At 31.5% G+C, this 26,044-nt stretch overlaps 2 pseudogenes; one reads left to right on the plus strand and one right to left on the minus strand.

Moving 5' to 3' along the window:
- Positions 1–13,671: 13,671 nt before the first annotated feature.
- LOC149892916 (zinc finger MYM-type protein 1-like) lies at positions 13,672–15,277 on the plus strand (annotated as a pseudogene).
- Positions 15,278–22,871: 7,594 nt separating this feature from the next.
- On the minus strand, positions 22,872–24,407 carry LOC149892917 (uncharacterized; annotated as a pseudogene).
- Positions 24,408–26,044: the final 1,637 nt, after the last annotated feature.

Raw genomic sequence — 26,044 nt, forward strand, 5'->3', positions numbered from 1 at the left:
GATCGAAGGATTTCCACTTCCGAACAGTATCACCAACTTTCGAAATTGGGATATTTAACACAGATAAAACTTTTCTATATCTAAAACCATCTCTGTGCAGCTGAATAATTGATTTTCTAATTGATTCAGACAATTCTGCATTTTAGGCATTGTTGAAGAGCGTAAAATTTAGGCTACCTTTCAATAAAGATTTCAGGTAATGAATGGCTGCAGTTAGAAAGATTCTATGACGTTCTTTTGCATTCTAGAGTGTTCCAACGTTTTCTGATTCTAGAATATTCTCTCGAACATAACGGATGACAACTTATTGGCGAATCAAATTCTTTTTTTACGTGCGTTTTTTAACATACCTTGAATAAATTTATGGACTGTCTTCTCCGATTCCTTTGGATATGTCTCTCCAACAGCCGTTAAAAAGAGAAAATTAATAAAACAATAATAGGTCAAGAAAGTCATTGTTTTTTTGGAAAGCAACTTTAGAAGACACTTACCAATTACACATTTATAAAGTTAGGTTTTTCTTTAAAACTTCTTTTTCCACCTCTCTGTCCATCCATGTTGAAATTTATCACTAGCGAACAATTTATTTTCTAAATTTGATCAGTTTCTCAGAAATCTGTAAAATAAGTGCTTGTGATACCCTGGTCACCGAACCTTTACGGAAATAATTCAAGATTCTTTTAATAACCCCAAGACATATCAAGGTTATATCGTCAAAGCAGAATCCGGAAACACATTTAATGCCAGCAGCTGAAAGAGGAAACTTTTATTTCTGATGTTGCTTATACGACTCGCAGCTAAAATTGTAATCTGTCCGCTTGCAAATTTCTTGTTCTTCATTAAACACTAACCTTACTTCCCAAGAACCTTTGATAATGCACCTTTTTAAAGAATGATATCCAGAATGAGCAGCAGTGCATTTTAAAAATGATCTTGCTGGGACATCACAGAGGAAAGCTCTAACTTTAACAGTGTGTACAACTAATTTTATTGTCAGACCAAATAATTTTGGACCACGCAATCCTTGTGATTCTTCCGCAATTGGAATTAAAGACGTAAAGACTCAATTAAGGAAGGAATTAAAGCAAGGACGTATTAGTGATGGACGTGCAACCTATTACAGCTATTCACGAAAGTTTAAACGATTGCAGAGTTTTTATCAAGTATGTTAGGTTTTTGTTTAATAAAGAAAAACTGTAAAATAATATCGACTTAATTTTTTTTATTTATTAAAGAAAAAGTAATTAGCTTTAAAACGAATATGAACATGTTATAAAAATTTTAATATTTAGTTAGAAAAAAGCTATTACAAAAAATCTTTTAGGAAAAATAAGAAGCACAAAAGTTTAAACGAATTGCAACATTCAAACAAAAAATGAAAAAAAAGCGAAATTAATATTTGAAGTGTCCTCCTTTGTTTTTATAGCAAAGATAAATTCGTTTATGCATTGATTCAACTAATTTCATGCACATCACGCGAGGTACCTTCAGCCAGCACTCATTCAAAAGTTGCTTTAAATGCTGAGTTGATTGAATTTCATGGTATGTCAGTTGATTGTCGATCCAAGACCAAATATTTTCGATTGGGTTGAGATCTGGTGATCTAGGGTACTAGGGCATCACATTGAACTTTTTTTTCAAAAAATATTCTTTGATTGAGTGTGCTGTATGAGCTGAAGCCCCGTTTTGTTGAAAGATGAATTGCTTGCTTCTGCGATACAAGTGTCTGATTGATGGAACTAAACACGTTTCCAATGTGTTCTTGTAGGTGTATTGATTAATTCGGCCTTCATACAGCTCACAGAATCCTATACCTTTGTGAGAAAAACATCCCCAGATGCCAACCGAACCTCCACCGCCTTGTCGACGATGTTGCAAAAACCTGTCTGAATATTTCTCAGTTGCAAATCTTTTGACAGATTCTTCCCTTGCGGTTTACAACTTGAAAGTTAGCTTCGTCACTCCAAATAACTTTTGCCCACTGTTCTACAGACCAGTCCAGCCTTTCTTTGGACTACACTCGTCGTTTACGTTTATCCGTGATTGAAAGAATAGGTTTTTTAGCAGCTATGTACGTTCCAATACCTTTGTCCGACAATGTTCGTCTCACGAGCTCTTTGCTAACTTTTGGATTATTTTTTGACTCATTGAATATTTGTGCTAGCTTTTTGTAGCTGAGTCTGGGGTTTTCTCTGCTCATTCTGAATATACCACTTTTGTCACGGTTGCTGAGTTTGGATGGTCTCCCAGTACGCGGCATGTCGGAGACGTCCTTGGTAAGTTCCCAGGTTTTGATGGTTTTTCTAACGCAATATTCAGAAATGTTAAGTATTTTGCCTAATTGAACGTTTGTGCGATTTTTTGTCCTCGTCATACCAATAACTTGCCATTTGATGTCACTAGAAACTGATTTTCGACCCATTTGCACGCAATTGAAATTAATTTGAAATTCACAATATTTTAAGTTGATTTTTAATGAATTAAAAGCTGCCTGATGATGTTGTGATGAATTTTTTGATTGAAAAACTACTCAATTATTTGCTAATTAATTGATAAATTTGCTGCGAAAAAAAATTTCGCAGCGGATTTATCAATTAATTAGCAAATAATTGATCCTAAATAAAATCGTTTAAACCTTTCTGAAACCTCTTAATTTTTATCACCTACCTTTTAATGAAATTTCTAAGCAAACGGTAATGAGTCAAAACCTACTTCTTTTTATTCTATTAACAAATAACCTATTTACCAAATCGGACAAATAATTATTTTGATATCTATTTCCGTTAGATTTTTATTCAAAAAAAAACGAAGATTAGATCATCATTTCATTTATTATAATAAGCATATAACAACCCACTTGTTTTTGTCAAATAAAATTAACTTTTTATATAGCTGGTAAATCATATTATGTTAATAAATAAGCTTTGCTAAATTCTTTAAAAGTGTAACAAATTTTTTTTCTCTTTGTTGTATTTATATTCATTTTAAGTTTTTTATTCTTAACTGTATATATTTGCGTTGTTAAACAAAATCTTTTATAATCTGCAATAAAAATAGGGGAGTGTGAAAGTGAAATACATATATATATATATATATATATATATATATATGTATATATATATATATATATATATATATATATATATATATAATATAATATAAATATATAACGATATTAGAATACATTATATTAAAGTAAGGGCTATTGTGTCTGATGAAGCAAGCCAAAATATATAGTTCTATAATATTCATAAACTGCACGACTGCAGCAATATTATAGATGAAGTAGTTCACTAAACACGGAACTATTGCGCTCCAGGAAGCTATAAAACTATTTGATATTTTGTATTACTTTTTAAATATTTCAGGCTATACTTAAACTAAAGCAGGTAGTAAATGATCTCAACTTCTATATCATCATCCGCGTTATTTCTTAAAATATTAAGAATGTCTTGCTATATAAAGTTAAGCTTAAAACCTGGTTCTATTTATATACATATATATATATATATATATATATATATATATATATATATATATATATATATATATATATATATATATATATATATATATATATATATATATATTGCTGTTATCTTTAACAAGTAAAAGGAAGTTGATGTGATTGGTTAGACGAGACCAAAAAGATTGGTTAGACGAGACTTTAAGAGGATTAAATTTCTATTGTTTAAAACAATAGATTTTAACAATGTGCAACTACCATGGCTTCCAATTGTTTTCCCATGGGTCTCAACGATCGCACCATGGATCCTAATCATTACAGTATGGGTTTCAGTATAGTTTTTCAAGGTAGTATGCTCTTAACCACGCAGTGCCATGTGTCTATATAAATGAAAAATAATGTACTAAATATGAATCTATACATGCTTTCGCATGACTTTCGCATGGGTCTCAAATGTTGCGCCATGTATCCTAAAGATTACGGCATGGGTATCAGTATTGACTACAATATGATTACGTGTGTAATATATATAATTTTTTCTGCTGTAAAAAAGCGGCTGTATTTGATATGTATGTTTATATTTTTTTAAATACATAAGTGAACTAATTATGCCTATTTATTAACTTAAAGTTGTATACTGTCAAAGATGTTTTAATACCTTTGACCATTTTTTAAATGTTAGCTGCAATTTATTGAAAAACATTTAAAACAAATATTCTAAAATGGTAAAAAACTATGTGATGTAATCCATAAAGTAAAACTTGATTTATTAAATATAGCGTAGAAATAAAGGTTTTGTTATCTAAGTCTTTAAACCCAATTGATACATATATATAAATATATAGTTTGTTGTAATATGTAAATTACTATATTTTCAGAAAAAATCTTTGTCATTTTACTTTCAAATGTTTTGTTTTTGATTTTTCAATACAATGTTGATTATATATGTATATCACTAATAGTCTGACATTTTCATATCTTGCAATTTTTCATTAAGGATTTGAAATGTCGGATTTTTATGTCGTATGTATATACATGTACATCCCACCCAACATAAAACGACTTTAAGACGTCTGTAACTTATCTTTAACTCGTCTAGACGTCTGCAACTAGTTAAAGACGAGTTTAAGACGGCTTTTTCACACCTCATTAAGACGTCTTCCGACAACCATTTTAAGACGTCTTTAACACATCTTAATAAGACGTCTGTCAAGGCAAAGCCATGTATTGCATTTCTTACAGCTTATATATGATAGTCCTGACTTGCAGGACAAACACCTCTGTCGCTTTTCATTGTAGCATGGCATATGGTCAAACCCATCCTTTCTTAAGTCATTTGAGGGATTTCCTTGAACCCGAGGTGCCTTTGTAGGTTGTTGTAGGATACTATCTAAGGATGGTCTTCCACAAGATGAAGTAACTTTGATCAAACTCTCACCAACTTCTGCAAGAAAACATTTAAATTGCATGAACTGAGCATCGGGTCTACATACCTTCAAGTCGCGCCGGTACAGAAACCATGCATTTACAAGAGCAATTTGAATTGTATGAAACCAAATATAGATGTACCATCTCCGCGTTCTTAGTCTTGGCTTGTACAATGCACACATCATATCTAACTTGTCTATGCCACCCATATATTGATCATATACATGAATGATGTCGGGCTGCTTTACATTAATCTTTTGCTTCAGTGAACAATTATATCTACGAACAGTGTGAAGTGGTTCAATGCTTATATATAAAAACACTAAATTATCTGATTTGTTATCATACCAGCGAACTGCAACCACAAACTGCAAATTTTTTTTTGAGGTCAATTTCAGCTATATGTAAAATCTAAATTTCTTCATTTTTGATAAAATTTGACATTTTATAACACTATTTTAGATGCGGACCTAATAATTTTACATTTTTAATGCCCCTTACCCTGGACGATTTGAAAACCAATGATTTTAGACTATATAAGAATCAATCCATCTGACATTTTTTTTTTAATAGAACGTTCATTGAAGCCTGATTCACAGAAAATGTTGATAATAATGACTACTTAAACAACCCTTGTGTTTTCTGTATACTGTTTTTCTTTTAACTGGTTTTTGTTTATTATTTTGATTTTAACAGCTTATAGTAATAACTAGAAACTTATTTTACTGAAATAAGAACTAATTTTTTCATATATAATTATGTAATAGTTATGAATATCTTCAATATACATATACTTACTTGAAAATTGTATCATAAAAAGTAATTTTTTTAGGAGGAAATTAGAACTAAATTTTTTTAATATTGTTTTAGGATTAACTAATAATAAAATTAATAACTTAAATGGGTCCTACTCAAAAAAAACAAAAAAAAAATAAGAGTGAGAAGAGAAAGAACAGCCTGTCAACAAATCCAAGGAGGCTACTTTTTCTCTTAAAGTACACAATCAATGGGCTTCCAATAAACCAGCTGCCAACCATTGGAAATATTCTTAGATACATCCAGTTTCTAAAATCTCCCAGGTAAAACAAATAATTATTATTGTTATATAAATATACTATGAAACAATGATAAAATTTTTAAATGGTCTATTTTATGCAATACAGATTTAATCTAATATCACCCCCTCCCCTACAAGTGTTAAAAATGAGACACAATGAGGCAAAAAATTATGTAAGAAAAAAAACAACATAATGATTAATACTTGTCTATTTTTATTTTAGATCTATAAGATTTCAATCTACTAAGTTGATAGTAGCCTACCTTCAGAAACATGAAAACAGGGATCTGATCTGTAAAGATAGTTTCTGCAAGAATTCTGAACAAAGATGTGTTGCCTCCGCTGTAATAGACACTTGGAAGAAAGCAGGGTTTCAAGATTTTATCATCAGTGGATCCAGTGTCAGGGATGAGATACTAAAGCTCCTTAATAAGTACATAAATTTGCATCATCGCAAATCATCGAACTGGAACTCTAGTGAAGGCAACTTCTCTAAGATACAGACAGAGTTTTTAGAGGAGAGCAATACACTCTTTGATATTTCATTACCAAATTTTGAACAAAAAGTTAATCAGGATCGTTTTCGTTCTAAGAATGCCAAAGATGAGGATATTCAGTTCTATCTAGATCAAAAAGGAGAGCGAAACATGTATACTACTGAAGAAATTGATAAAGTATTACAAAATTCAGTTGAAAATAAAAATATTAGGCTCAAGAGGATGGAGGAGGCAATAGGTAAAGGTAAAACCACAATGAGTGCAGCAAAATCCAATGACCTTGAGGTTTCTTTGCATTCATCTGAAAATGAATCTGAATCGGAACCAAGTTTAGATTCTTTAGATGATGAAGATTTACCAATAGACTCAGTCATTCTACTAAATCTAAGATAATGATAAGTGTAATTGCTGAAGATCTGTTTGACTGTACTGCTGTAGTTTCCGCCCGATACAGAGTAGGAATACGACCACAAACTTCCATAGTAGCTGCTATTTGCAATAAAGCTGGTGTGAATCTAGAAGATATTATTCTATCAAGAAGTACAGCTCATAGAAAGAGATTCCGAAAAATAGAGGCAGTAGGAGATAAACTCAGACAAGAAATTATAACTTCTCTAAAGGGAAAAAAGATATGTGTTCGTTTTGATGGAAAACGGGTTAACCAGATTGAAGAAGATCTGAAAATGACTGTTTCTGTAGAAAGAATAGCGGTGAGTGTTACATCCCCTGATATGGATGACACAGATGACGTACTGCTAGGTGTTGTTCAGACAGCAAGTTCCAAAGGTAGTGACCAGGCTGTAGCAACTTTGAATCTGCTAGAATACTTCAACATTGTTGATCAAATATTAACTGTTTGCTGCGACACCACGGCATCTAATACTGGAATAGACTCTGGAGCTGTTGTTATCCTTAGCTCCATCCTTAACACTCCACTTTTATGGTTTCTCTGTGGAAGACATGATTAGTGATTGAAAAAATAGCGTGATCGGTTTGTACTAATTGTGCTCATAGAGCTATAAACTCATTTAATTCCTCTTAGTTATTTTTTTTTAAACTTTTATATCAGAGTTTTACATAGTAGATCATCTAAAGGTTAAGTTTCTAATTCCTTAACGCTGAGATATAAATGGGTTGTTGAATCTAAATGTGTTGTAATCTAATCATCTAAAGGTAAAAGAATTATTTGACCTCTTAAAAAAACTCTAAAAGTTTTTTTTAAAAAAAAGTTTTTTTAAGAGGTTAAATATTTCTTTTATCTTTAGATCCTAAGATTTCAACAATGTGGCAGCATTAAAAAGAAGATTTAATGTTGCCACTTTGTTCTCTCATTTTTTTCTTAATTTGCACAAAAATAACAGATGACAGTTTAAGTTTTATGTTAGTTTCGTCATTCAATATCAAAATTAATAGCCTTATTAAACTTACTCACTTATGGGATTTTTGGCTGTTTTAACAGGATTATAATAACCAGTTGTTTGATACACGCTATCTGAGACATAACCACGCAGAAACACAGTGTAGTAAGTTTCAGGAGAAAGAGATTGGTTTTAAACATCTACATTAGCAGCAATTAATTTGAGACCAGTGATGAGAAAATAGTAATTCTATTAAAAATCAATTAAATCTATCAGTTATTTTCGTTTAGGTTTTTTTCGATCTGAGTGAATGAAGAAACTACAAATTAGTTCATGAAATATACTTTATTTAGTTTTCTTCACAAACATTTCTAAACAAATAGAAAACTTAACAAACATTAAAAAGTTAAATTATAAGGTCTTTATTATTTTGCACAAGTTTCAAACTTTGCGTTCATCAAAATAACCACCACGTTTCTTCATTACTGCTTCACATATTCTTGGCATACGAACAATTAATTTGTTTAAAGTTTCCATGGTTACAGCTTTCCAAGCCTTTTGCAGTAACTCCCATATATGTTCCTCAGATTTAACTTGGAATTTCTTCACATACCGGTCTATTTCATCCCAAAGAAGCTCAATGGGATTGAGGTCTGGTGACTACGCAGGCCAATCCTTTAAAGTGAGGGTTTTTTCTTGTAGTAGTTGATTCAGATAATTTATACAAAGTTTAGATTTGTGCTTTGGGTCATTATCTTGCATAAAAAAGGCTGGCGTCGAACCACCATTCGATGAGCAGATGGAACGGTATGATTCTCCAAAATTTCTCTGTATTACTCCTTTTTCTTAATTCCACGAACTCTGATCAAATCTCCTTTTTTGTGACCTGCAAAACAACCCCATACTATTATTGAACCTCCTCCATGCTTAACAGTAGGCACAATGCACTGCGGAATGTAACGTTCATTCTGGTGCCGGCATACAAATATTGTTCTCTTGTTGCCAAATAATTCAAACTGGGACTCATTGCTCCATACTACTGTTTTCCATTGACTTATTGTCCAGTTGGCATGTTTGCGAGCCCATTGTAGTCGTTTCACCTTATTTGCTTTCCTTAGCAACGGTTTTTTGGCAGCTACACGCCCTCTAAGCCCAGCTTTCATCAAATGGTTTCTTATTGTCCGGAAACAAACAAATTTTTCAGCAGTTTCATTGTATTCTCTCATTATTTGTGGAGCTATTAATTTTCTGTTCGACATAGATAATCTCGTAATTTCAACAATCATTATGTTCATCTATCTTTCTAGGCTTTCCAGGTCATGGTAAGTCACAATATTGACCAGTTTTCTTGAAATGCTTGATTGTATTGTGAACTTCAATCTTTATTATAATATAAATAAAAAATGTTATTGATACTAAAACAAAAACGTTTCCATATTTTGCGTGATTAGGGCTAATACAGATTTTTAGGATAAAACATAATAAACAAAATACTTTGGAAAAGTAAGAAATCGAATGCATTTATATATATATATATATATATATAGATATAGATATAGATATAGATAATTAAGTTGTATATATGTAATACGCTATTATATATATTTAATAGCGTGTTACATATATACAACTTAATTTTCTTCACTCTTTCTAAGATTAAAAATTCATTAATGTTTAAATTTCCCATAATTTTACTTACAACCCTGTAAAGAAAAAGAAAAAAGATTAGTTGCAAATTAAAAGATATTTCATTTAAAAATAGAAAAGAGATTTTTGCATCACTCTGCATATATATATATATATATATATATATATATATATATATATATACATACATATATTGTGAGAAGGGAAGATGAGGAAAATTTAAGCATTATCTTTAAGTTTTTCCCGACTCACACACGCTTCATTCGAACGAGGAAAAGAGTGAGTCAACCAAAAAAAAAACACCAGGTGGATACACATGTCGTATAACATGAAAAATGAATAAGTCATACCATAAATGATTAAAACTGTTTCGCAAACACGAGTTGAAACACAATGATATGATTTTAATTAATAAATTTCTAGATAAGTTCTGAAGCCACTCTGATATAAAGACTGATAAAAAGAAAACTAGTAAAACTTGTTTTAAAGAATACCATGACTCAGCAGTTGAAACTAAAGTACTGAACGAACTTGAAGAAAAAGAAATCTATTGTCTGGACAAGAATTCAAAATAACACCTGTGGACAGATAGAAAAGGAACGGTTGAGTAAATCTTTTAGATTTTATGGGGAGATTTTTTTTGTTGATTTGTTTGAGAGAGATTTTAGTAGATTTTCTTGAGGCCTCTCTTTGGAGAGATGTTTTCGGGAAAATTTTGACGAAATGTTTTAAAAGAGTTTTTAAAGATTAAGAAAGAGATTTTAAGAAAGATTTTAAAAAGAATTTTAAGAGAAAGAAAAAGTTTTAAGAGATTTTAAGAGATTATATGAGAAAAGAATTTAAAAGAATTTTAAGAGATTTTGAAAGAGGATTTTATAAGAAAAGGATTTTTGAAGACTTAAAGAGAATTTAATGAAAAGAATTTATGAACAATTTAAAGAGGAACTTATGAGAAGGATTTGGTAAGGAAATGTATTTGAGTAACTTTCAATTTGCGTTGTTATAAGTATTAATGTATTGTTATTTGTATGAGTTAATATTAAGAGAATATAAATATTGATGAGAAATAATTGAGAATAATTATTACGAAAAATAAGTAAGAGAAGAAAAATCAATCGTAAATATTTTTATTTTTGTTTTCATTTTAAGTAAGGCAATATTATTATTATTAATATTTTTATTACTGCTTTATTTGAGTAAGCAATTTTTATTAAAAAGTCTGATGCTCCTATCGCGCTTTTACCACATCTGCGTTACACACTGACAGTCCTACCTAACATTCTATCACTCTCTATATTTGCGCTACCATTACACTTACATAGAACCAACCACCATAGTCACATTTAATCATCACATCCTTAACATAGAAAAAAATTAATAAAATCCACCGCCCTCACAATATATATATATATATATATATATATATATATATATATATATATATATATATATATATATATATATATATATATATATATATACACACACACACACTGCCCGGATGCCCGGTAAAAGTTTCCGGTCACTTTAAGTTTTAATAGTTTTTTATCTATAATAGTTGATATTAAGTTTTAAAATTCTTGATAAGTCATAAAATAATTCGATTAAGTTGTACTAATGTGTTAAGTAAACTTGTAATAATTGATATTAAATTTTTAAATTGTTTTAAGCCATAAAAAAAATCAATTAAGATATACTGTGTTTTTAACATTGCATAATCTATGTTTTCTACGTTTTTGGATTATAAACTCGAACATACTTAGTAAAAAATTTGTAAATAAAATTCAACTGTTCTTTTGTCATCAAAGCATAATTTCGCTGAAGTTAATATAAAATATTGGATTAATAAACTAATTTAGTAAATATTTTATATAGCTGAATAAAATTTGATATTATTTTTTAATTTCCAGTTAATAAAGTATATTTTGATTATTTTTAAACTAAAATTTTACAAAATAATATAAAATGTCAAAGAAATGTAATTTATCACTAGAAACGCGTTCTTCAATTGTTGCTCTGGTAAATGATGGCCGTTCTATACACTGTCCTCCAAAACATTAACAACCAAATAAAATAAAAAAAATTTTCCACTTGATTACTTATTACAGCAATTTTATTTTTTTAATTACGCTTTAAATGAAAAAAAAGGTTAATGTTACATATAAGAAAAAAGATTTTAACATAATAAGACAACTTGAAAAAAATAAAACGTGAATTTTTGTTTGTATCGGTATTTTAACGCAAAAACGTGGTCCTCCAAAACATTAGCAACTTTTTTAAAACTACCCTAAAAAATGTTAATATCAATTGTTAATGGCATATCCTTTACTTTTTAGGATCAAGGAACATCTTCTCGGCAGAGACTCTACGAGTTTATTAATTTTTTCTTGTGTAATCTCATTCCACGTGGTTTCAATAGCTTTATATAGCTCATCGACGTTTTTGAAGGGTCCTTTGTGTTTTAGGGAGAGTTCAACTTGGTACCATAAATTTTCAATCGGGTTGAGATCAGGTGATTGAGCCGGCCATTTCATTACTTTAATTTGATTTGTTTCAAACCATTCTTTAGCGAGTTTAGAGGTGTGTTCGGGGTCGTTGTCCTGTTGAAATGTCCATAAAAGAGGCATATTATTATCAGTATGAGGATTCACTTTTTCCGTAATGCCATTTATTCGGTAAATAGGTCCAACTCCACTAAAACCAGAAAAACAACCCTAAACCATTGCACTTTTTCCACCACCATGCATTATTGTCATAGGCGTAGAACGCGCTGGGGCTCGGGGGCTCGAGCCCCATCCGGAAATTTGTCGCTGGGGCTTTGCCCCACCCGGGGTAATTCACCAAGCTTTTAAAAATATTTAAAAAATAAAAAACATAATATACTTAAACATTAACAAATATAACAATTTAAAAACGATTGTAATATTTCCGCAAATACCTATGGTGATTTTCAAAAGTTTATATTATTTTTCGAATTTCAGAAATTCCACGCTTCTGATGAGTTTGAGACTCATTTGAGATCGGTAAAACCGTAATAAAAAGCAAATTTACGGAACTACATAAACTAAAGAGTTGTGTAAGTTAAACATTCGTTTAGTTTTTTTTTTCTTTGATAAATTTGGCAGTATTATTTGTTTAATTATTTAAAAGTTTTGAATTAAAAATCATTTGACTTAAAAAATGGTCAGTTTTTGAAGAAATTTTTTAATTGTTCAATGGTACATTGACTTTTAAGTGATATGTTGTACGATGTTGTAGAAAGAAGAAGATTAGTGAATACTTTTCAAAAAAAGAAAATCAATTTGAAGAAGTTGCATTATTTTCTGAATCTCAAAATGCTAATAACTTTCAAGATAATACTCATGAAAGTTTATCATTTGTTCAGTCAGATGATGCAACTGATTCAACCGCTGTTGTTGAGTCGCCGTCTTTTACAGAGGAGCCTAGACCTCGTTGTTAAAGTCAGTCATCTTTTCCATCAAAAAAGTGAAGAAAACTTAAACAGAGCTGGAATGTAAAAAAATAATCGGTTTTGCATGACTGCGAGAAAGAAAATGTTTTTTGTTCTACCTGCATCAAAGCTACCCAAATGAAAATGCCTTTACCTCATAGTTCAAGAGTAAAGTATTTGTACGAAGCTTTTATTTTAAACGGATTTTCTAATTGGAAGAAAGCATCACAAATTTTTGGTTCTCACGAGCGATCTGAACTCCATAGGGCGTCTGTTAGTATGATCGCCTCAGCAACACTGGAATTGACATTTATCCAACAGCTTAATCATCACCAAAATAAAGAAATGATGGATAATCGTACGGCTTTATCAAAAATATTACAACACTTCTTTATTTGGTAATTCCTAAATTTCGTTTAAGAAAAATTTAGATTAACAATCAATCATTAAATTTATTTACTAGACAAATAAATGTTTCTTCTAAATGAATTAGGGAACGCAAGGCCTTTTCATTCGTGGAAAAGTTGAAAATAATTCAAAGTTTCGCATGCCACTCAAACTACGAGCAGACGATTCTCTGGAACTGAAGAAATGGTTGAATCGTCCTGAAAAGGAAAAGTGGCTCTCGCCTGATATTAAAAACGAAATCCTACAAGACTTTGCTCATGCAACGCTTCGTAAGCTATGCAAAAGTATAAGGGATTCACAATTCTATAGTTTGATCCGATGAAACAACGGATATGACCATGAAAGAACAAGTTTCGATCTGCATTCGGCGTGTTAATGAAAAATTTAAAATTGAGGAGCTTTTAATGGGATTTTAGCAAACTGAGAACATCAAGAACTGTTTAATGGACGTTTTGTGTCGATTTAGCCTGTTGATTCAAAATTGTCGGGGCCAATGTTTTGACGGATCGTCTAACATGTCTGGAAGTATCTATGGATTGCAGACTTTAATGAGTAGGAAAGAAAAGCGGGCTTTTTACGTGCACTGCCGCGCTCATAATCTCAACTTGGTAGCACAAGATTCTGTTGAAAATCAAACAGAGATCAGGAATTTTATGAATTTAGTACAATCATTCATCGTATTTACCCGTGGATCTCCAAAACGATTGGCATGTTCCAGCAAATTTTGAAATGTAGAAGATGTAGAAAGCGGAACAACACTACGGCCATTTTGCCACACTCGATGGATCCTTAGAAAACCGTCCATTATATCTATTACGAGTAATTATTCCGCCATTATCAACTGGTTAGAGGATTTTGAAAATCATTCTGATAATTCAGCCAAAAATAAGTCAGAAGCAGCGGGTTATCTGGAATCTTTTTGTAAGTTTGACACATTTTTCAAATTGGAAATTTTGCGCATGATCTTCACGTTAATCGAGGATGCTAATACAGCACTCCAAAGTAAATTTCATAGTGTCTTTTTTGTAATATATTATTTTAAGGAAATTATAATGTTAAACGTTTATTGAAAATTGTTTTAGGCATGCAGCTTAATTTTTGTAAAGCAAGAAATACCATCAACAATTTAAGAAGGTGTTAAAAGAAGCCCGGGGCGATACTCGCTTCAAAGTCTTATGGGATGCAGCCGTTGTAGCAGCAGAATGTAGTTTACTTGACAAACCAGAGATGCCACAGAAACGTAAAATTACATCAAAATTTACTGGAAGTGGAGTTCCATACTTTGCTACGACTCCAGAGGACCACTACCGCCAGCTTTTCTATGCATCTCTGGATTGTGTTATAACGGGACTTGCGACCCGTTTCAAACCAACTGAGACCACTGAGCATTTAGCAAATGTAGAAAAATTTCTCATTAGTCAGTGCTTGGAAGTTGGATTCGTTGAGGCTTTTTACAAAGATGACTTTGAAGATTATAGAAGGCTACAACTTTATCGCGACATATTTATCGATCATGCAAAATTTAAGAATATTCAACTAATTAATTTTGAATCAGTTTTGAAAGAGCTTGTAGACCATGATGGTCCTTTCTCAATTAATTTCACTGATTCCCGAGTTTATGAAACTGGTAAAAATTTTAATATGTATGCCTGTCACCTCATGTACGTGTGAGCGCTCTTTTTCTTGTCTTCGTAGGCTGAAGACTTATTTGCGTTCTACAATGTCTCAGGAGCAATTGAATCATCTTGCTATTTTAAATTGCCATCGCGATATTGCCTACACTCTTGATCTTGATCATTTGATCAATGAGTTTATTATGCTGTGCCTTCATACGCATGAACACATTTTATTTGAGAAAATAAATTAAATTTTTATGCCTATTGAAAAAACTTTTTATTTCTTATTATAGATTTTCAACTCCTACAAAATAGTTTATGCCCCATCCGGGAAAACTAAAACTCTACGCCTATGATTATTGTTCCTCTTGTGTATTTAGGATCTAAGCGTTTACGTTTAGGTCTACGTACCTTTAAATTTCCATCAAGACCTTTCAAGTTGCACTTTGATTCATCGCTCCAGAGTAATCTATTCCAGTTGTTTATTGTCCAGTCTCTATGAGAATTTGCAAACTCAGTTCTAGCTTTTCTATTCTTCTGAGAAATGAAAGATTTTTTTGCTGCTCTAAAGCTCAAAAGTCCTGAAAGTTGTAACCGTCTACAAACTGTATTTTGAGACACGGAAAGTTTCAGTTTTTTAATAGTATCATTAGCGCTGTCAAAAGGATTTTTTTTAACATGACGAATAATTTTTCGATCGGTGAAACGACATGTTTTGAGTGGTCTTCCGCCCTTATGTTCTGTTTCTAAAGGACTACCTTTATCAAATCGTTTGATTATTCGACATACAATTGACTTGTTAATGGAGTATTTCGTTGCGATTTCCTTTTATTTGACCCCTTTCTTGTAACTTTTACAATACGTTCTCGAAAAGCTAAATTATACTTGTTTTCTGCCATTATAATCCAAAACAGCATATATACGCGATCTTAAATTAATATTGTTATAATTGCAACACTCCATATTCATCTCTGGACAAAAATTAACAATTGATTGATTCTCATTGGTTAAGTACTAATAATTACAACACAACACTTCCCTTGGGCATTATTTCCACACTTGTGCTGCTGATTTTCCGTGAGTTTTTGTGAATAATTATAAAAGGTTGTTAATGTTATGGAGGATCAGGTTTTTGCGTTAAAATACCAATAAAAACAAAAAAACCAGTTTATTCATTTTCAAGTTGTCTTATTATGTACAAATCTTTTTTCTTATATTTAATATTAAGCATTTTTTGTATTCAAAGAGTAATTAAAAAAAAAAATTGCTGTAATTAGTATTCAAAGTAGAAAAAAAACATTTTTTTTATTTGGTTGCCAATGTTTTGGAGGACAGTGTATATTCAAAAATTGTCGAAAACACCCCAATCATCAGTGAGTAATACTATTCGTCGGTTTAAATGTACTGGTACAAATAAAAATTAGGAAAAGAAGTGAACGTCCCTGCAAAATATCAAAGGCTAAAAAAAAGTCGATTATACTCTCATGTAAACGAAATAGACGATTAACAGCCCAAGAAATCTAACTTCAATGCTGCTCATAATAAAACTATTTCAGAAAGAACTGTAAGATGTCGCTTGAAAACTGTTGGCTTAAATGGTAGATTTGCTGTTCGAAAACCTCTTCTAAAAGAAATAAATTGGAAAAAGAGGCTTCAATGGGCTCCAACACATTCAAATCGGACAGATAAAGACTGGCGAAATATACTTTGAACGGACGAATCCAAATTTCTTGTTTTTAAAACAAAGCGACGGATCTATGTGCGACGAACAGCTACTGAAAAATTTCATTTACAGTGTATACAGCCTACTGTCAAACATGGTGGAGGTTCAATAATGATGTGGGGCTGTTTTGCTTTTAATCAGGTAGGTAATCTCGTGAAAATAAATGTAATTCTCGATAAAAATGAATGTCATAAGATATTATGTAAACATACTGTGCCTTGTGGAAAGCGTTTAATTGGCCTCAGGTTCACCATGAAACAAGATAATGACCCAAAACACACATCTAAATACTGTACACACTATTTGCAAAAAAAAGAAGCTCGTGGAGAGCTCAAAAATATGACATGGTTCCCACAATCCCCTGATCTCAACCTAATGGAATTACTATGGGAGCAATTGTATTGTGAGGTAAGAAAAGTGTCTTACATAAACAACTCATTTGTGGTCAATTTTTCAAAGAGTGTTGAAAAATATTTCTCCAATTTATTTGGATAATTTAATCAAACGTATGCAGTAAGGAAAGCAAAGGGTGGATTTTTCGATGAAAAAAAAAAAAAACTTTTGTTCGTGTTATATTGCATAAACTTGTTTAATTTTATCATAGGCTTAAAGACGTTGATTAGTTTGTAATTATTTGTAATAATATTTGGTTGATTGTAATTTATTAACTTCTCTTTTTATATATATATTTAAAGAAAACAGAATGATCGGAAACTTTTGCCTAAACTTTTATATGTATTTGTACTTAATACTATGAAATATAAATACTCTTTATAAATAAAATGTAATCTAAATAAAATGCAAATACAAATGAAGTATTATACTTTAGTACATAAAAGACAACAAGCAATATGAGATGACATTGATTATGCGTTTAGAAAACTTATGAAATTATGCGAGGACAGAAAGAACAAAGATCACATTTCTTTTAGATACCTTAATTAATGATCGTTAGTGACATTTGCTTTTAAATAATCAAAACGAGTGTACTAGAGAGGGAGACATGGATAAAAGAAATTATTGCCTTCATTGCTGCATAAAGAAAACTAATAAAATAGTTGAACAAAGTTTGTTAAAAGTAATTCCAAAACGCAATTAACAACTTTAAGTCAGCACTACTTTTATGTTTAAATTTTAACCGTTATCTACCACCGTGTGCCTTGGGGAAACCGAACCTCTATGAAAACACCCTAAAAAATGTATTATGTCATTCTTTGACATACATATACTAGTTACAAAAATTATAAAAATAAAAAACATTTGTTGGGAAAATTTTGAGAAACGGCCCTTAAAAACCCGCAAAAATAAAAAAAGTTACAAAATCTTTTAAGGTGATGCAAAATATAGTTTACAGTTAAATACAACTTAATTAGATATAAAAACTTAAAATACATATAATTGCATGCTACGTAACTAAATATTATTAGCATTAAAGTTTAGAAAAGCCTTAGAGTAGTTTTCCGTATATCTAGGTGAAGAAATGTCTTTTATCAAGTATCGCTCCCAAACCTCTAAGAATGCTGAATTTGAGTGTTCCAACTCCTGTTCTGAAAACTGACCAAGTCCCTTCCTTTTATTAAAAAACCAGACAGCTCCGTAGGAAGTACTTTCTCCAATCTATTAAAGAGTCTTAGAACCTTAGAACACTCACTACCTTCAATTGTGTCACCATGGTATGGTTCGAAGAGAATAGAATATCCTGCTAACCAATCCTGAAGTCTTGGCCAAATGTTTTGTAGATCCTTAAGGACATGATTTGGAGACAACTTAAGATGAAGAGCTGGTGGTGGATTCTTAAGGATCACTAAGCTCTCATTATCTCCATAAATGAGCAAAGGAGTCGCCACATAGTTACCATACTCTTTTGCTTTGATCTTTTTACCTCCGGAAGTTATCCAATCTTCTTTGTAAATTTTAGTATTCACGAATGTTCTGAGTGTAGCATCTGTCTGCCAGGCTTCACTTCCTTCACCATTTGGAGACTCACAGTATAAGCATGGATACTTTGATGCACATGACATTATTCCAGACACAATATTTAAGAGTTTAAGGTCACCAGTGAAGTAAACAATAGAAGATTGATTTGAGTCTTCTCTATGAATATTTTGCAGTTATGATATGTCTCTGGAACCTTTGGAGCTGATCCAATCATCTGAATTTTCCTCCTTCCAGTATTTTTGTAATGATTTCCTAAATTAATATTTTTGAACTCTTAATAAAAGTTAACACAGAAGTTAAAAGTAATAGCATGTGAGAATTAAAATCATTTTTACCTGAACCAATGCCCCTTTACCTGGATACTCTGCTTAAAGGTCTGATGAATGTTAAACCAACTGGATCATAAAGTGCAAGAGTCAGCTTCAGATGTCCTTTTCCAAAATCGAGACCAAACTTTGAAACCATCTCTAAAAAAGGCTGTTACCTACAATTTAATATATAATATAAATATTCATCAGTTAGCTTAAAATAATGAATATGAAATCTCAAAAAACAAATTACGACCAAAATTGTTATAATTTTTTTAAGATATGCTAGTTTTTCCACAAGCTCCAAAATATTGGAACAGAAGAAAAAGGGTCGGATTATTTTTTACCCATTAGAGTCTTGAAATGTAGTTAACTCCTGAGAAAATAACTTTCCAAAGATACCTTTCTGATCTCTCATAGTCTCGTTTATACGAGAAACAAATCTCTCAACTAATGTTTCCTTGTTCTCTTCCGGCAATAGTATCAAAGGTTTTCAACCATTAGGGGACGTAAAGGAGATGGCTGAATTGCCTGATTCTTTCTTTGTTTTTATAGTTTTATAACTGATGTGTTCAGCCAGTTTGAGATCAATTTGGTTTGTAATGTTGGCTAACTTTTTCAATTTTAGTTTACACTTATCTTTGGAGTGGTTTGATCCCCTATAGATAATAGCAAAGCAGTGTGAACAGATCCGTGTAGGAAAAAATCTTGAGTTATTAGATTTATTCTTCTGTTTGTTGAAAAATAATTTCCACTGAAGACCATTCAAGCTAGCAATTTTACAAATTCTACATTAACATCTTTCCATAGACCTGATAAAAACCGATAAATGTTAAATATATTTACCATTTATACTATCATATTATTATATTCTACTATAGTAGTTTATTTTTTTTGAAAAACTAAAAATTTGTCTACAGAAAATAGAAAGGGGGAGATTTGTGATTAAATAAACACTTGTTAACTAAGACAGACCACATATTATAATATATTATATATAATATTATATGTATAGCACATATATAAATATATGTACTATTTATATTATAATATGTATATTGCAATTTAAATAATACATATATTTATATGTATATATAATATATTATATACTATATTATATTACCTAGTATATTATTATTATTATTATTATTATTATTATCACTATCATATATATATATATATATATATATACATACATAAGATTGCTAAAGCTATCATTTTTTATGACAACTACAGATACACTAACAGAAACTACATTTTTCTAAGTAAAATACTTGATCATTTTACAAAGGATACATCCCGCTTTTAAGAAAAAAAAGTTTTTAAGTAAGCAGACTATTCTTCCTCACTAAACTTTTCATACTTTAACTTCAAAACTTAGTTCAATTATAAGAGTTTAAAAAAAAATACCAACACAGCTGATATTTTTTGCATCCAAAACCCAATCATTTTAACAGGGGCAGTAAAAACTTCCGTCTTGGTTGCACACTGAGTGTTATTCTGTGAACAAGGGGAGATTTAGTTTAAACATTCGTTAATTTCTAAAATAAAGAAAAAAGACTCAGCAAAAAAATAAAAAGCTAAGCTCACCTATTAAGCTTAAAAGCAACGGATTTGGGATTGGTGATAAGTAATTGACCAAAAATAATAATCCTCGCATGTTAAGAATTCATAGTTTTAAAAAATTCAAATTTACATATAAAGAAAAAAAAAGGTAGACCAATCATTTTGAATGCCAGTGCAAATTATAAGTTGGTGAAATGTTAAAAAAGGAGAAAAAATTCACCTTCACATTTTTTTGTAAATGTTTCAACTCCTGATTTTGTTTGGTAACCATTATTACAAATGCAAATCTACAAAGTTTGCATTAGGTGAGCATCTGCACATATCTTTTTGAAGCAAAAAGTATAAGTTGACATTTTTTTATTGAAAGAAATGAAAGCAATTTTTAAAAGAATATTATCTTTTCTTTTTTGATTTCATTTTTTGTTTTGTGCAATATATAAAACTGCAAAAATTATTTTTAAAATCTGTTGCAAACGGGATTTGATACATGGTTAAAAAAGGCAACTATGTCAAAGTAATTCTCATATATCGAAATTTGTAAAATATCTACTCTAGATTAAACAAGTATAATAAATGTCACTGTAAAAAAAATAAAACAAATATCACAGTGCCATTAAATGATTTAAAAGAAAAATAAAATTTAGATTTGCCATTTGATAAAAGTATAACAATTATTTCTACAAGAAAAATATTTAAATTAAAAATAGATTTTTATATAGTAACAAAGTGAAAAACTATTTATCACAATGTAATAAATTGAACACAATAATTTTATTCATAAAGTTTACCTTTTTGTTTTAACTGCATCAACTCAATAAAGTTTCCTGTTAGATTATCAAGGCACCTCCCGGTAAAGTCTAGTGTTCTAGATTGCAGTAATCCTCTCACAGTTGCAAGATTGCAATCACTGTTTAAATAATTGTTTGCAAAAAAAACATTAATTAACGAGGTAGTCGATTCGAACAAGTCATGCAGTAAACAAGTCATGCAGTATTTGGTTGTTGGTTAAACCAAGCTGTATTAACATAGTTAATGTCTTGAATAAATTAGAAGGGATTCTGGATTGTAGGTTGAATGGCAAAAAGAGGTAACGTAAGGAATTTAATGAGTTAAATACGTCAGGGGGAAGACTGGATATTTGATTGTATTCTAATTTAAGAACTGTTAATGATTTTAATGAGCTAAACACTTCAGGCGGAAGACTGGATATTTGATTGGAAGATAGCTCAAGAAGTGTCAAGGAAGTTAAGGAATTGAACACGTCAGACAGAAGACTAGATAATTGGGTGTTGTCTAGGTAAAGTTCGGTCAATGAGATTTGAAATGAAAGCATCCGATGGAATTGTAGTTATAGAGCTTGAACTGAAGCGACAAACTTTTAAAGAAGATAATGATCTGAACAAGCTTGTGGGTCAATGAACAAGTAGAAAGATAATGCAAGACGAGTTATATAAGCTGGAACTTCGTTTAAATTTTCTGGACTCGCCTTTGCACCGTATTTCAATAACTGGACTATAAAGAAAAATAACATCATTCTTTTCACTGAAATATATACAGGGTGACCAGAAAAAACGGAGACTAACGTTTTTAATCATTTTTTATTAAGCCAACAAAAATTAAGTAAAACAACGATGAATAGCAACAACATGAACCTTCTGAAATAATATACTCAGCCGGTTTCGAAGAGGCCTGCACCCGCGGCGCTACATAAGCCAAACGTGTCTTGAAATTTTCAGCGATGGGCCGCAGATCTTCTGGAGATAATCAATCCCATTCCCGGCGCAGCGTTTGCTTCAGCAACTCCAAACTTATGTGGCGTGTAGCACAGGCCCTGGTCTCCAAAATTGACCACACGTTGTAATCCATCGGGTTGAGATTCGGCGAGTAGGGCGCACATTCCGAAGGCGCGATTAAGTCCGGAAAATAGGAACGACACCAGTATTGAGTCGTTTTCGCCTCGTGAGCAGGGGGAAGAGTCCTGTTGGAACGTCCAATTCACATCGCCGAAGAGCTGTTGGGCTCACGGAAGTACCACAGTCTTGAGAATGTCGCGTCGGTAGACTTCTTGATTGATTTTGTACCTTGATCCACGAAAACGAGGGGGATCTTACCGCTTGCACAGACTTTGCCCTAGACATGGCGTAATTTATAACAGGCCTATTTACTGTGGGGATGACGTCATAAACTGGAGGCGAGTTTTTTTGAACAGAAAAAAATGAACACCTTACTCTTTTTTTTTTTTTTTAAATCAACAATGCACAACAAAATACAATATATATTTTTTTATCAGCAAAATGCAGTAAAATTCAATATATGCAGTAAAGATATAAATAAAAATATATATAATTATCAATTTATATATTTCAGGCATCAGAAAAAAAGATTTTTTTCTTTGTTGGCCTGTGTTATTAAATACTGAGTTTCAAAATTTTTTGTTTTGGTTCTTTTTCAGATCTTGGAGAATACAAATTACAAAAGTTTTTAAAAAATATATTTGAAAGTGTAACCCCATGGTTTCTGTTCATATTTAGTTGGTATGATTCAGAAATAAGCATTATTAGATTGCACAAAGAAGAAATACACGCATTATCAGCTACTTGACGAAACATTATTTAGCAATATATTACCCATTGACATACCAAATCACCAGGCACTGTTAATCCCCCTTGATTGATTTCCTCAGTAAAATCTCTGAATTTTTCATAATAAAAATACGAGTCATCTGAATCTTTATCATTTCTGACAATAAATCCGGCTATGTAAATCAGAGTCATTTTGACATCTATAGATAATATTTTTTCTAAGTCTGGTAGGTTATCAAATATCAAACATTTTTCTTCATTTAAATAAAAACCAAATCTTTCACAAGAATGCCCTGATGTAGTAAAATCAAAAACAGCACCATTATTGTCTAGCTGCAAAAGTAGTTTTGTTTTTATAATACCAACTTTCTCAAGTACTTGTTGAACAGTAATAAAGTATGTACCACCTGATCCTTGTCTGAGTTTTCCAAACTGTTTCTCTAAATGATCAGTTGTAAATGTTCCAAGCAAAACATATTTATGACTTGTAGACAAGAGGAACTTTGACAACTACACAAGACCATTACAAGTATGATAAAGACTATTAGAAGTATCTTTTGAGAAACATTTAAAACGGACTTTTTGAGAAGAGCACATTTGTTTAGCCATGTTTCCAAATTCTAACAGTTTTTGAAGATTAAAGTCACCAGAAGAGAAAATAGCAGCTCGATTTGGATCATGCATGCGTACATCTGCATAAGGGCTATGAACATTAACAATTCTCCTAAATTCAATTATTATTGAAAGAGAATAAATAGTATCATCAACATATTTTAATTCTGGATGACATTTTAAGGCACACGCTGTTTCTTCACAAAATACTTTCAGACAAGTTGAAACTTTTTGCCTTTCAACTGGTTTGGGAAACACAGCAATGTCAGTAAGTTTAGAAATTTTAATCATTTGGTTTGATTCTAATTTATGTAATGCTACAATGTGAGACCATTTAGCAACTTTTTTTTCCTTTTTAACAAAAAACTCAAGTTCTTGAGTTTTTTCCGTTATTCAATTATTGCGGATATTTTTTAAAAAGTGTACATAATCATATAAAAGATATATATTATCTTTTGTTCGCCAAGGTACACCATCTGTCTCAAATTTCTTGAAAAATGCCTGATTTGTCCTGTTACCATCACAAATTATAAATGCAACATTACCACCTGCTGCTTTTATGGCAGATAAAAGAAAGCTAGTTTGTTCAAAAAGAAAATTTGAATCGACTTTACACACAAGAAGCATTTTGCATAAAAATTTGGGTCCACCAAACAAAGTAACAACCATAAAACTTAAAACAGTATTAGCAAGAACACTTGGATTGCTAACTGCTTTTCCAAAAACTGTTCCCCCATGGTACTGCAACATAGTCTTAACATAAACTTCATCTAATAAAAGAATACAATTTTTATGTCTAATATCTGTTAAATTTGAAAAAACCTTTTGTAGATAAATATCCTCATGAATAGACTTCACTTTAGATGTTTGTCTTTTTAATGTTGTAATGCTAGGAAGTTTAAAGTCTTCTCTGAGACGATTATATGTAGAACGGACATTGCAAAGTATTCAAATGCTCTTACCTTTGTTTGAACAGAATACTTTTTATCGGTAAAATATTTATCACCCATTGAAAAAAGTTGCTGTTGAATAATATTTTTTTTACTACTTATCTCATAAGTATTTAAAAATAGAACAGCTTCTGTAATATGGGACCATCTATTCAATATGATAATTCTGTTTTTTGAGAGAGTTTTTATTATACAAATAACTCCACAATGAAATGATTCATAATGAAAATTATTATCTACTTTCAGAAACAAAGGCACACCTGTGTTATGGAAGAACTCTAATGATTGAATCAATACGTGATTCTCTGTTTTAGTATTAAATAGTATATTAACTCCATTAAAGTTGTAGTTTTCAATGTTTGCTTTCAGATCATTAAACGATTTTATAACATCTTTAAAATTGAACTCATGCAACTCATCAGGTTTAAAATTTCTAGTTTCCGAATGAGTTCTTGAAGTAGTTCTAAGACAAGCAGATTGCTTAGGAATTAAACTTGGTTTTACACAGGTAAACACAAGTAGAGGATCACAAGGTCTTTCTTTGCCATAATCATTTGTTGAAACGTCTCCAACAGGCCAGTGCCTTTCACAAACAACGGTGTCATTCCTATCTGGTATATTGTCTCTTGGTATAACAGCCAACCACTTTTTTCTTTCTTCTGGTGTTCGAAGAAGGCGAAAAGTTTTTTCTTTGGAGCTTCCATCATAAATTCCGTTGCAATTTGTGACAGCGTTTACGACCCATGTTTATTATAAATATTATTGATTACTTAAAAACTTTGACTAAATAATTTAGGGAGACCCTTCAACGCTTCACAAGTATCAAAATTAAAAAAAACAAAATGTTCGCCTCCAGTTTTTGACTTCATCCGCACGGTGAATAGGCCTGTTATAAAGTACGCCATGGCCCTAGACCATGACGGAGTGCGGATTTTCGCGGTGTTCAACAATGGCCGACATGCCGGGAGCCTAAGCGGACCAGTTCCTGTCGTTTTGGTGGTTGTGCGCCTGCACGACAGTGTACAGCTTTTCGTCCGTGAACAGGATGCGCTCCCATCGCTGAGCAGCGGCCCGACGCTTGAGTTGGCGACAATCCTGGAGCCGCACACGTTTGTTTTCATCGGTGAGCAATTGAATTTTTTGGAGCTTGTAAGGCATGAGGTTAAGTTTCCTTTTTGCTATTTGTTGCACCGATTCACGTTTCATTCCGGTTTCACGGGCGATTTTCTGCATAGAGACCCTCGAATTTCGCTTTACTCGCTTCCTAATGATCTGGCGGTTGGCGGACGTGTTGACGGTGCGTTTTCTACCGTATCCTGGAAGGCGACAATCGTGGCCGAGCTCCTTAAAACGATTGACGGCCTTGGACACAGTTTGCATAGGCACATTAAGCAAGCGAACAATATCACACTGACGTATTCCTTTACGAAACATGTA

This window comes from Hydra viridissima, unplaced genomic scaffold (assembly GCF_058129835.1).
Source record: "Hydra viridissima isolate aposymbiotic clone 2 unplaced genomic scaffold, HvirCarnegie_v1 scaffold_1, whole genome shotgun sequence".
In the NCBI taxonomy this organism is placed as follows: domain Eukaryota; kingdom Metazoa; phylum Cnidaria; class Hydrozoa; order Anthoathecata; family Hydridae; genus Hydra; species Hydra viridissima.